This window comes from Marmota flaviventris, chromosome 6 (assembly GCF_047511675.1).
Source record: "Marmota flaviventris isolate mMarFla1 chromosome 6, mMarFla1.hap1, whole genome shotgun sequence".
NCBI classification, from domain to species: Eukaryota; Metazoa; Chordata; class Mammalia; order Rodentia; family Sciuridae; genus Marmota; species Marmota flaviventris.
In genome coordinates, this window is record NC_092503.1 from 157,334,887 (window position 1) to 157,348,332 (window position 13,446).

The 13,446-nt window shown below is 45.0% G+C and overlaps 1 non-coding gene across 1 annotated transcript; it reads right to left on the bottom strand.

Annotated features, from left to right (window-relative positions):
• Positions 1 to 9,499: 9,499 nt before the first annotated feature.
• Positions 9,500 to 9,571, bottom strand: Trnaw-cca (transfer RNA tryptophan (anticodon CCA)). Its single transcript has one exon. It is a non-coding gene; the product is annotated as a tRNA-Trp (tRNA).
• Positions 9,572 to 13,446: the final 3,875 nt, after the last annotated feature.

Genomic DNA, 13,446 nt, shown 5'->3' on the forward strand with positions numbered 1-13,446 from the left:
TTTATTGAGCAAGGAGAAGATTAACTCAAGAATCTTAACAGGGGCTGGGGGGGAGTTGAGCTTTTTACAGAGCTTTCTGAAATCTAGATGTCGACGAATCAAAGTAGGAATTTGGGTATGATTGGGAAAGGATCATGATATATTTTGGGATTGTAGACTCAGCCACGAGAGGAATTTGAAGTAAAATGTCATATTTGTTGTCTGTTGCTACATAAAGAATTGTCCTGATACTTAGTGTCTTAAAACCAGACAAACATGTACCATCTCACAGCTCCTGTGGGTTGGAATTCAGCAGTGGCCTACCTGGGTAGAGGTCTCTCCCAAGGTTGAAAAGAGATGTTGTTAATGGAGTGGAGAACACCTGGAGTCCCACCTAGGTGTGCAGAATTTCTCTTTAAGCTCAGTCCCTTGGTGGCTGGACAGAAGCCTCAGTGTTCTCTAAAGGGTCCTCCAACAAGTTCTGAATAGGCAGCTGACTTGCAGCAGATCCAGTGATCCAAGACAGGCAGCCAGGATGCTGCGGCCTCACAAAATTTCCTGTAACTTCGTTGTTCTATTCTCTGGGGAGGGAAATTGGGCTCCCTCTCTTGAAGTCTATCATTTGGACTTGTGTTGGTGGCTGAAGAGTAGCTCGGTGGTACACCATTTGTCTGACATGCATGAGGCCCTGGGCTTGATCTCCAATATCACAAAATAAGAAAAGAAAGGGAGGTGTTCTCAGGTGTGTGCCAAGGTCTCTTCTCTTACTGCAGTCACTTGGGCGAAATATCCTTGCCATTTTTAAAGTGTCTAATACGTCATCAGAGGAAAAGAAAGTAGGTCATTCTGATGGATATCTCACCCAAGTTATGATAAAGGTTAATGAATTGACTGAATTTATTTTTTTAAAAAGATGATTCCTATAACTTAATCTTATCATGTTTCGAAAATCTAATATTGACAAACAATAATTATATTGTTTATCTTTTTTTCCCAAAATTTTTATTGCTGAATGATAGTTGTACCTAATGGTGGAATTTATTGTGACATGTTTTACTGTGACACAATATAATTTGTCCAATGCCACTCCTCAGTGTTTTCCCTTCCCTTCCCTCCTCCTTCCTCCAGTCCCTCTCCTCTACTGATTTCCCTTCAATTTTTTTGAGAATTCTCCCCACATACATACACTCACCTTTCTTCTTTTTCCTCTCTTGCTTCTACATATGAGAGAATACCCATGACCCTGGACCTGAGTTTGGCTTATTTCACTTAACATATTGTCTCTAGTTCCATCTATTTTCCTGCAAATAACATAATTTCAATTTTCTTTATGGCTGAAAAAAAACTCCCTTGTGGGGCTGGGGGTAAACCTCAGTTGGTAGAGTGCTAGTCTAGCATGTATAAGGCCCTGGGTTCAGTCCCCAGCACCACAAATAATAATAATAATAAACTCCACTGTGTATGGTGCCACATTTTCTTTATCTATTTATCTACACCTAGGCTGGTTCCGCAGAATGGCTGTTGTGAACTGGGCTGCTAGAAACGTGGATATGCATGTATCACTGTAATATGATGACTTTAATTCCTTGGGGTAAACACCGAGCGGTGATAAAGCTGGTGGTTCCATGCCTAGCCTTTTGAGGAACCTCCACACTGACTTCCATAGTGGTTGTGCCAGTTGACAGTCCCACCAGCAGTGTCAAAGTGCTCCTTTTTCTCCACATCCTCTCCAGCATTTATTATCGTTCATATTTTTGATAGCTGCCATTCTGACTGGAGTAAGATGAAATCTCAGTGTAGTTTCTTTTTAAAAGTTTATTATTATTATTATTATTATTATTATTATTATTATTATTGAACACCATTGTTACACATAGTAGTTGATTTATTCTGACAAAATCATACATGTTTGGAATTGGTTTCAGACGGGTCTCACCCCATGCGGTGTTCCTCCCCTCCTCCCTCCTGGTATTCTCCTTCCTCCACTCTTCTCATCTGCCTTTTACTCCCTTACTTATTTATTTTTGATTGATACTTTCTGCATGTACATTAAAGTGAAATTCCCTTTGGTACCTTCACATATGCCCATAACATGGTTTGTTACATTTATTCCATATTTCCTCCATTTTCCTTCCTTTCCTCCCCTCCTCCTCCTTCTTCTCCACTGATCTTCCCTATATTTTTGTGAAATCCAATCCCTCACCCCCACCACCCTTTTCCCCTTATTTTGGTCTAACTTCCTCAAGGAGAGAAGACATTATACCCTTGACTTTCTGAGTCTGGCTTATTTTACTGAGCACACCGACAAATGCCATCATTTCTTTCTTCTTTATGGTTGAGTAAAACTCCATTATGTGTATATATAAACCCAGATTTAATATAGGTAGTTAGTGTAGTTAGCTAAATCTTGTCTAATATCGGAGTAAGATAAATAAAATGGAGGCCATTATAGAGAATGGAGCCCGGGAAAGCAGAGCAGCATTGGGTGAAATAGAAATGTTGATGTCCCCAAGGCCCAGAGCCTGTCCTAAGGAACTGTTAATGAAGCAGCTTTCAGCAAATAGGAAGGTGCTAAACCGCCCCAGGCCCTTCCTGCCCAGATGACTCCTCCAGCCCACCTGTCTCCCACCTTTTGGGCCTTCCCACCTGCATTCTATCTCTGCAGGATACAGGGAAACAAAGGTCAGGATTGTGGGAAAGCTGAAAGAAGACCTTAGCTATAAAAAAGGGAAGACCTCGCCCTTCCACGGATTCCCCCTTCTTCCTCCGGGGAGAAGTCTTTTCTGCTGTCCTTTAATAAAGCTTCTACTTTCCATCTAAACTTGCCTCGGCGTGCTTCTCTAGTGCTATACTTCAGATTCGGGGAAGCAAGGACTCTTCACCGGTAAACAGTGGTATCATCTACACCACATTTTCTTGGTCCATTCTTCCATTGATAGGCATCTGGGCAATTTGGCTATTGTGAATTATGCTTCTACAAATATTCATGTGCATTTAGATAAATATCAAGGAGTAGAAGTGAGAGACCCCAGCCCAATAACTTTAGGCCCAGTTACAAAATCATCAAGGCTTGCTTTTGCACCTGCACAGGCGTCAGATGTGTTTTTCAGATAATCAGTTAAGTGTAACCTATTAGGAAAGAACAGGATGGTTGGGAAAGAACCGGCACGGTTGAGCAAACGGAAGCATACAGTGAAAAATAAGTGGGTTTTACGTGGTTTTCCAGGAACCTATAGTGAAAAACAAGTTTACCCTTTAAGTGACCTATATGCTGGATTCAAAAGAGCCAATGAGATACCTGCTACTGTGCTAGGCGGGAAACTGACCACTGTACCCTATAAAAGATCTGTACCCCAAAGCCCGGTGTGCCAGTTCACCTAAGCTCCGGCTGAGGTGTTGCTGAGCACCCGCAGGCGCCTGTGTATTAATAAACTTGCCTCTTGCTTTTGCAGCCAGTGTTTCATGTGGTTCACTTTGGACAGGGACTCTGAGGGTCTTTCAGAAGTAGCGGGGACATACTGTGGTTCTGATTCTCCAGTTATCGGTGACAAGCTTGCTCCCTCACATGTGGAAGTATAACATTAGAGAAGAGCCTAGGCATGCACATAAAACAGGGCTTACATACACTTGTCCTGGAAGGGAGAAGGGGCCACAGCTGGTATCCTGGTAGCCCAAGAAGTGAGGTGGTCCTCCTTTTTATACGTCCTAGGCTTCCTTTGTTCTCCTGCGCCCCTCCCCTTATCTCTCCCCTTCCTATGTATGTGACTAGCCCTTAGGAGATGCTCGGTGGGATGGCCAAAAGGTGAGAAGCAGATGGGCTGGAGAGGCCAAGCAGGAAAGGGGCCTAATTAACAACTCCCTGTGGGGACAATCCCTGGAACAGGTTACCTTAGCAACAGGTTGAAGCCTGGCCAGGTTATCCTGATTAGGGTGGAGGAAGGGCTCTGAAGGTGTTAGCATTTCAATGTCTCTCCAATTCCCAGACCCCAATTGACCTCCTTGATCTGATCTGACTGTTACCTGTCTACACTGACTGCCTCTTTTAATTCTGGTTTTAGTTCCATTTTTGAGGAATCGCCATGCTGCCTTCCAGAATGGTCCCACTAATTTTAATTTGCAGTCCCACCAGCAATTTATGAGAGTACCTTTTCCCCACATTCTCACCAACATTTATCACTATTTTTATTCTTGATATTGCCATTCCAAGTGGAGTGAGGTGAAATCTCAGTGTAGTTTTGATTTGCATTTCCCTAATTGTTGATGTTGTTGAACATTTTTTCATATATTTGTTGGCCATTTTTATTTCTTCTTTTGAGAAGTGTCTATCTACTTGATTTGTTCATTTATTAATTGGATTAATATATTTAAGAGTCAAGTTTTCTTTAGTTCTTTATATACTCAGGATATTAATCCTCTGTCAAAAGAGTAGCTAGTAAAGATTTTCTCCCATTCTGTAGGTTCTTTCTTTGATATAGGAAAAATTATGAAAGATTTTGAAATGGACCTGAAAAATGACTGACTGTGTGTGTAGTCCCATGTACATTTTTTAGGTAATTTCATTTTCCGGGAATCTATACCTGTCATTGTCCTGAGCTTTTTTCAACTCTAAATTGAAGAAAATGTTTAGTTATGCAAACTGTTTTTCCATAGAAATGCAAATGAACTGTGAATGGAATGCAAGTTATTGTCATCTTGTGGGAAAGAGCCAGTCTTGTTTCTATTTACACATTTGCTCTACATTCCTGTTGCCCAACTAATTTTGTTAGTTCTCCTTTGAATTGGTGACAATAGCCTATAAATAATTCATTTTGTCCCATTATCCCAGATGTAAAACACCTGTAAAAACTTAATCACACAGTATCATAACTTTGAAATAATCTTTATGTGTTTAGAGGCTATTCTTTTGAGAAAAGCAATAGGTGAATGATTAGAGCACCTAAAAATACTTTTAAAGTCTTTGACCAGGTGATATAGACTTTGCTGTGAAAGCACTTATACTTAATGTTCAACTGAATTAAATATTTACATATATAACTGATATAAGAAATGCATTCATGAAAGTGTTTTCTAGAACTAGGTTGTCGCTATATTTGGAGATGAATAGCATTTCGAATTATCAATGGCAGAGAATAGCTATCCTATAAACAGGACACGGGGACAGGGCCTACTGCATAGTGACATGCAATGGGTACTACGTGGATGTTCCCGCCTACATAAATGACAAACACCCACCCTCTCTGCACATGGAAATTCATCTCCATCCTGCCAATTCCTGCTTTGAGTCCTAAGATGCTGACCTCTATGGACACTCAGTAGACCTGTTTCCCCAACCCTTCGATTTCCTGCTGAATCTGCCCAGTGGAAGGCACCGCCAGAAAGGAGATGAGACTCAGGGTGTCACAGGCTGCAGGTTGGTGGAGTCCCTGCCTCAGTGCTAGCTGCTTTTGCCAGCCACAAGGGGCTAATAATTGCCACCTGTGATAGCAACCTCTAGCTCTTCTCCATATCTGGTGAAGTCCCACAATCCAGTCTACGCCTTCATAAATAACTTCTTTGCACTCCCTTTAAACACCAATTCTGTATACCTTCTTCTGTAAACCCCTTTGTATGCCGTTCTTTTGCTGCCAAGACCCTGGCTAGTGTACTGCCTTTGAGAAATAGTCTTCTAGCAAGCCAGATATGTGAGCAAGCTGCATTTCATGCCCAGTAGTGTAATAAGGATAACCCAAAACCACAGTGGATGCAGAGATTGATATTGCTAGTCACTTATCCAGGATCCATTTTCTTTTTCTTCCCGGAGCGTGAGGTAGCTCTACAAATGCTTGATGTGGTAGAGAATCCACAATCACACTCTGTTTTGTTTGTTTGTTATTGTTGCTTTGGTTTGTTTTTTGATAATCTATTCACTGCTTATGACTCGATACACCTCTGAAATATTGGATTCCAAGCTACAGGAACCACAGGGGAAAACAGCCTCACCCAGTGTCCTTTGAAACCGACCACACTGACGAAAAAAAACAAGCAAGAGGGTTGTGGGAGTCTAGATTTGATATAATTAATGAAATTCTCATTGTAAAATGGTTAAAGAATGTGTCACTGTTGGAATGGACCATGAGGCAGTGGAACCACTAGACAAAGATCAGAGAGCAAACACAGTGGGACCTGCAATAGTTTCGGTGGTGGTGTGTATGAACATTGAATTGTTTCCAAACATTCCACTTCTGTTAGGCAAAACAGAGGTATTGGCCTTCATTCACGCAAATAATTGATATGTATATTGTCATGCATGGATCATTCACAAATTTGTGAACAAAAATGAGTTTTATTGGCCAGGCTATATGGGCAATGGCCAAACAGACTCCATTTTACCCTGATACTCCCTCCATATCATGTAAGAAATGCTCCTCCCAGGGGAAAGCCCCGCCTCTGAACCCATTAATAGTTACCTAGCATAGTATACTTGGCAACACAAATAGCAGTTCTTATACAATGTAAACTTATTCTCTTTGGTTTCCATTTTTCTTGGGTGATATACCTTGTCAGAGATTGGTTGTCTAGACATAAGTAACCATTCTCTAACTTGTACTCAACTAGGGTCATTTTGACTTACTTCCCTTCTGCTTGCTTGCTGCTATGCCAACCTTGAAAGTCCGGTGGGAAATATCAGTGTACCCATTGCTTTGTCTCCCTAACTGCTCAATTCAGCTTCTGAACCTGCTTGCTTGCAGCTATGTCAACCCAGATGTAGTTTTTGTCTTTAAATATCCTAAAATGCTCAGGCTTAGGGCTCTTCCTTGCAGAGACAGTTGTAGGTCCTTTAGGGAACAGTCACCAGCTGGCCGGCTAAATAAAGGCTCTTCAATTTGGACAAAACTGGGACATGGTGTGTTTTCCCAAGAGACCTGCCCCACAACACAAGAAAGCTCATGTGCATTTGTTGAACTTCAAAAGACACATGTGCATATGCAGTCAACAATGCAATGAGAAGTCCACCAGGAGGGAGAAAGCATAATATTCTCAGACCTACTATTGTCCAAGATGATACCAGATTTGACATGAGGAGCTACATTATTTTCAAATGGCAAGAAAAGGATGTCAGAACAACCCAAGTTGTGGGAAACCAAAAACACATATTGTCAAAAATGTAGATCTCTATTGAAGTGTTTTGCTCCTTTCCACCAAAAAATAATTGAACAGGTCATGAAGGTCACTTCTTTGTAAATTTCACAATGTGCTGTTATAGGACAGCTTGTATATGTTGTCCCTGGGTCTCATTTGTAGAATCATCTGTATTTCTGATAACAAAGGGCATATAAGCTGCAGATTTTTATTAAGATTTCCAATATTATAATGCATCTATGTCATTGAATTGTTCACAGAATTGACAACTTGGAACTTTGAGTTAATCATTAATTACTGAATTAAATAAAACACAAGTTCATTTGTATTTGTGTGAAAGTGATGATTTTAATAGTATTTCTCCTTTTAATCCACAGCTGCTAAATTCACATGATCTGGTGTCAGAAAAAGTTAAGTTCCCTGTTGGTTTGTTCCTTTTTTAGAATACAACCTTGAATAAATTATTTATGGTAACCTTCAGCTTTTCTGGAAAACAGAGGAGTTACCTAAAATCTAGAGAGATACTAGCACCACACTTAATGTGTAACTGTCACCTTAACCCAGAGCAATACCCAACCTAACTGTTGACGGGGACTGAATTCCCCACTCTCCAAGTCCAATGTCCCAACTTTCAGCAACAGTATTTGGAGATAAAGTCTTTAAAGAGGAGATAAGGTAAAATCAGGGCTATGGGCAGGCCCTATCTCAGTGACTGATGAGGAGATCAGGACACTGGACACAGAAGTTCTGGCAGCCCTAGAAAACCAATACAATCTGAGATGGTGAAGCTTAGAGCAAGATATAGAAAATAATTATTGTACAATTTTAGCAGAGGACTGTAACTTCAGATCTTTTAGGAATACAATAAAGTAAAAAATGCAGGCTTGATTCTTTTTTTTTTTTTAATGACAATTATCCTATTTTCCCATTTGGAGATAAAAAATTTTTTCCCACATTTAATAAGGCAAAAGACAGGGCCAACGAATGGCACAGATAGATTGATCCAGGTAACATCAAGGTAGTGTAATTGAGTGCATTCTTAGTAAGAAAACTAGCTTGGGCTTTCATTGCACAGGTCCATTTCAAGGAAAAGGAAAAAAAGAGAAGGGGACGTGGACAGCAGATGGTTCCATTTGTCCCCTGAGCGTCGCATGCTACCCCTGCACCAGCTGCCATTCTGTTCTCCTTCTTGCGGTGCTTGGGCTTAAACCCAGAGCACCACACAAGCTAGGGAAGTGCTCTGCCACTGGGACACCCCCAGCTCTGCACCACCACCTCTGCTATCTTGCTGAAGGTGTTTGGCAATGCCACAGTAAAGTCTGCCTTCTCCCTTCTCCACAACCAGTGAGTGCCTTCTGTGTACCAGACACTTTGCTAGGCACTGGAGGTAGCAATAAAATACACAGACTTGTCCAGTCCTGAGTATGCAGTCCTAATGCAAGAGTCAGTGCCTTTCCATGTGTAGACAATGTGGGGAAATGTGATGGAGAATGGAAAGCCACGTTCAGGCAGCACACAAATGGGGGCCCTTGCCCAGAGACCCAAAAAAGGCTGCCTTGGAAGAAATGACATCTTATTTTCAATGAACACTGAAGGATGAGTGTCTGAATCCTGGTGCAAAGGAGGAAGACGAAATGGCAGGAGCAAAGGCCGAGCGGTGAGAGGAGCCTGAAAGGCCCTTGAGGACCTGAAGAAAGGTTAGCGTGACACAGGGCCATCAGGCACGGCTGGTGTCAGGACATTCGCATTTAACATCAAGGTAAGGTGTCCATGTTAAAACAAGCAAACTACTAACAAAACATTACACTGTACTCCATTTATGAATACAATTATGATGAGTCAATTTAAAGTGATATTAACTTTATGAAGATAATGACACTGGACTAATTGAACAGGTGGAGACTGGGGAGACAAGAGATTCAGGTCAAGATCACCGACAAAGAGGAAAGGCCTTCCTTCCTCTTTCCTTGGAGGACAGAGACTGTCTGCCGGCCACGGGAGGGGAGGTGACCCTCAGCTCATCCTGATGCTTGCAGAGAAGAGGTGAGGGCCATCCCGGCCAGGCCCAGGGCCAGCGGGCGTGGATGGAGTCGCGCAGCGGGTGCAGAGCGGCATCGGGGAAGCGAAGGGAGAAGGGAAGCCCAGAGGACCTGCCTGTCGAGGGTCTGCGAGGAGGGAACGGGCCCTGCGCCTCGGGGGCTGGAGAAGGGAGGGACCCGGGAGACCCGTCAAGGTCCCTCCTAAGAGATGGCAAAAGACGCTCCGCCGCTGTTGGACGGGAAACCCGTGCCCCATTTCTGGGTCCCAGCAGCAAGTCAGGGAAGGAGGCAGAGAATCTGGGGGCGAATAACCTGCCCCCGGCCCTCGGAGTCAAGTCCGCCCGCACAAAACGGAAGCCGGCTGACCCCGACGTGATTTGAACACGCAACCTTCTGATCTGGAGTCAGACGCGCTACCGTTGCGCCACGAGGTCGCCGTTAGGCGCCTTTTTAATCTAAATTAAGGATCCTAGATGACCCCTCCCCGGCCACGGACTCCTCCCCTAGCGGCCCTCCAGACGGTCTCCCCGCGCCGTCCACGCTTCCAGGGTGTCCTGGGGCACCGGCTGCAGGAGCTGCAGAGCCGACCTCCGGACCGGAGCTGCGCGCGGACAGGTCAGCGGTTCCCGCCGACGAGACTTTCCTGTTCTGAGAAAAACCGTGCGTGGCCTCGGTTCAGGTCCGCAGCGACACGGGCACGAGGGGCGGCTGGGCGGACCGCGCCGGCCCGTTCTCCCCGGGCTGCCGGCCTCGCTCCAGGGGCCTCCTCCCGGCCGCGGTCTCCGCCGCGCGCCCAGCCGCTCAGGTCGCTGCAACGGCCCCAAGGAGAGCGAACGCTCGCTGCGCGCCTTCCCACCCGCGGGTCGGAGGTCCAGCGGGTCGGCGGGGTCCCCGCGGTGCCGCGGGCCCGACCTACGGAACCAGGGGCCTCCCGATGGGAGAGATGGGGGAAAGTTTGGGCATCGCTGCGGCGGCCCCAAGACCCTTCGCTTTTGAAACCTGGAGAAGCCGGACAAACCTCTGCTCCTCCTCCCCAATAAGCCCTCTGGACTCGCCGGCTCTTCCTCCTGGCTCTTAGGTGACCCTGGAGGACAGCTCCCAGGTGGGTCAAATGGTGACATTGCTGCAGTGTGAGCCGACCCCTTTCCCCACGTCCAGCCACAGACATCCGCAACCCCCTACCCTGGTGAAGCCAGAATCAGACGGGCAGTCGGTACAGAGAGGTAAGTCGAGTCAGGTCAGATCAAAGGAGGCCAGTTTTGAGTGAGTCCGGGCAAGTTGGAGAAAGTCCCCAGAGGAATTAAAATGTTAAGTCCTCCAGAGCCCTTTCTCCACCCTTATCAAAAACCTGCCCCTGCTCCAACCTGTTGATAAGGTAACCCGACCCAGGAGTTGCCCCTCCCTACAGGGAGCTATAAGGTTGTTAATTAACGTGTCCTGGGCTACTCCGCTCTGCCCTTCCCCCTTCAGCCCACCTGTTTCCCACCTTTTGGCCCTCCTAGGGAGCATTCCTGGGCCTAGTCACTTAGGCAGGAGGGAGAAAGGTAAGGAAGAAAAGGCAGGAGAACAGAGGAAGCCTAGGACACATAAAAGGGGCAGAACACCTCCTTCTTGGGATACCAGGACACCAGCTGTGGCCCCTTCTCCCTCCCAGGAGAAGTCTGTATTACCCTTTTTAAATAAACCCTGCTTTCTATGCTTGCCTCCGTGTTCTTCTCTAATGTTCAAACTTCAACATGTGGGAAATCAGGACTTATCAGCCATAACCAGCAGTATCACTGGGAGCCCCATGCAAAGACTTCTCTCCACACGCTTAGGTGCCTCAGGAATAAACTCTCCCACAGACTCCTTCCAAAGATCTGCAAGCTCTGCCCAGGACAAAACCGCCCTGCTGCAGTATCCCTCACCCCCGCTGTCTCTCAAAGGCATACTCAGAGGTCTCTCTGGGAAATTAAATACAGATTCAAGGGAGCATGGGGGCACTCAAAGAAATGGACGCCTTTGGGGTGAAGCCAGGAACAGGCAAGAGTAACTCAAACACCGCCACCACCCACACAAATTGACCCCAATATGACTTGTTGGTGAAAATCTAGAGCAAGAAGAAACATCTTTTGGAATCTGCCCCTGGCCAGTGGGAAAATTATGGACTTTAGCCCACCCCAGAAAAAGAAAAAATCATCAAGCTTGTGTCTCCTTTTGTTTGAGGAGCTGGTCCCTTGGACAGTGCCATCTCCCTCTGTTGAGCTCCAGTGAAAGACTTGCCTGTGTGTATTCACAGTCTGGCCTCAGTCTCATTGTTATTGTTTCCAAGCCAAAAATCTGACTTCAGAACATTCCAGGGTTCTTTCTTTTTACCTTTGCAAATTGGCAAGTAATCTTAGTGTTTGTTTAAAAATTGTAGCTATTCTTTGCCCGTTTTTGTTGTTGTTGCTATTTTTGTTTTGTTTCTCTAGGGGTTGCTGTTGATGAGTCTTCTAATTGTACATTATCCCATATTTTAAGTTATTTTTGTTAACTTGCTGACCTCCCTCCTGACTTGGCTGGCTCCCCCAAGTCCTTCGGAGAGCTTCCCATGGCAGCTTCACATTACCTGTTAGAACAGGCTGCAATCCGGGGTGTAGTGCTAACTTAGGAAAGCTCTGAGGGGAAGACTTGGAGAGATGCTGTGTGGCCGGTCAGGTCTATAAATGTTCTCATACTTGAGCATGCAAAGGAGTCATTTGGAGAGGCAGCTAAAACCTAGAATCCACACCCACAAAGATCCTAACTGAGGTCAAGGGCGGCCAAGGGGAAGAGAGGCCAGTGCTCCCAGGGCTGCTGGGCGGAGGACCCAGAACTGTTATGTCCTATCACAGAGGACAAAGATGAACAGATGGGGGTGGGCGGTAAGCAAAGGCAAGGGATGCGGAGGAAAAAACAAGATGAAACTTTCTGCCTGCATTCATGAGGCCCTGGGTTCAATCCCAGTTCAAAAAGAAAGAAAGGAAGGAAGAAAAAGAGAAATAGAGGAGGGGGAAGGAAGGAAGGAAGGAAAAGAAAGAATGAATGAATCAAGGTAAAAAGACCAGCTATCTAATTACTGACTTTAAGAAAATAAAACAACCACTCCTGATGTGATCCTTACCCATCAGGCCACACGCTCCACACCCTGGGCACCTGCTAATTTGCTGAAGGAAAATAATCTTCTCTGTAACTCAAGTTTAAATGTAAGTGAAATTATTATTATAAATTAAGGAATTTTCAAACTCTAAAAAATCATAAAGGGTAGTTGGAGAAAGATGTTTAATTTAATGGTCAAAATTAGTGTGAAGTTTGAACTAAAAACTACCATGGGCAGGAATATGGAGTTTCATTTAATAATTAATAATGGAGTGCTTTATCTTTTGGAGGTAGTCAGAAAAGCCACCAGAGAATAGAAGCTTCAGATGAGAGTCAAAGAAGGGGATCAGAGAAGAACCGGACATGACAGACCCAGGGAACCACTGCTGCCTTGCTGTGTTTAAAACCGCGGAGTTCACTCAAGAAATCACCTTTGTACACTGGGAAGGTCCCATCGCAGCAAGTCTAAAGAATAAGTCCACATGGGATGAAAAGTTTGGCATAGAAAGGAACCCCAATGGGAATTTGTAACCCCGAAGGCTGATGGAGTGAGATGATTTGTCAGGTGAGAAAGCTGAACCCTAAAGTGGAGTGGGGAGGTGAGGGGATAATGGGGTTCACAGCACAGAGCTCCTCCCCTGGGCCAGGCGCGGGGCATAAACAGCAGGAGTTCACTTTCTCAATGTTCTGGAGACTAAAGTTGAGCTCTGGGGCTCCACCTGGGCCTGGTGATGAGGCAGCAGAACTTGGGATACTGGAAAAGCACATGATAGGGTAGAAGAAAACACAGACCATATCTAAAGGCAAGCAGCATATCTCCTTGCAGAACCAAAAGTTAGGGCAGCAAGAGGACAGACATGACAGGAAGTCAGAAGTGTCAAACCTCTCCTGCTGTTCCATCACCCATGAGACCCCTGCAGGCCCAGGTGAAGAGTCAGTGTTTTCAGCAAAAGCAGACTTCAAGGCCCTGAAAAGTTACCTAGGCAACCATTTTCCTCATAACCCACATGTTAGAGGTGTGGTTTTCAGCAAAAGTAGCGCGAAGCTAATAACGTATTTCCTGGCTATGCAACCTCGGATGTTGGTGCTTTTAAGTTGACGAGTGAAGCTAGAAGTGAGAGGGTTGATTGAGGCCTTTCCTTAGTAACGATTTCCTTTTGTAAGAACCTTCTGCTTTTGTGGCTTGATCAGGGTCTGACACCTGGTCTAT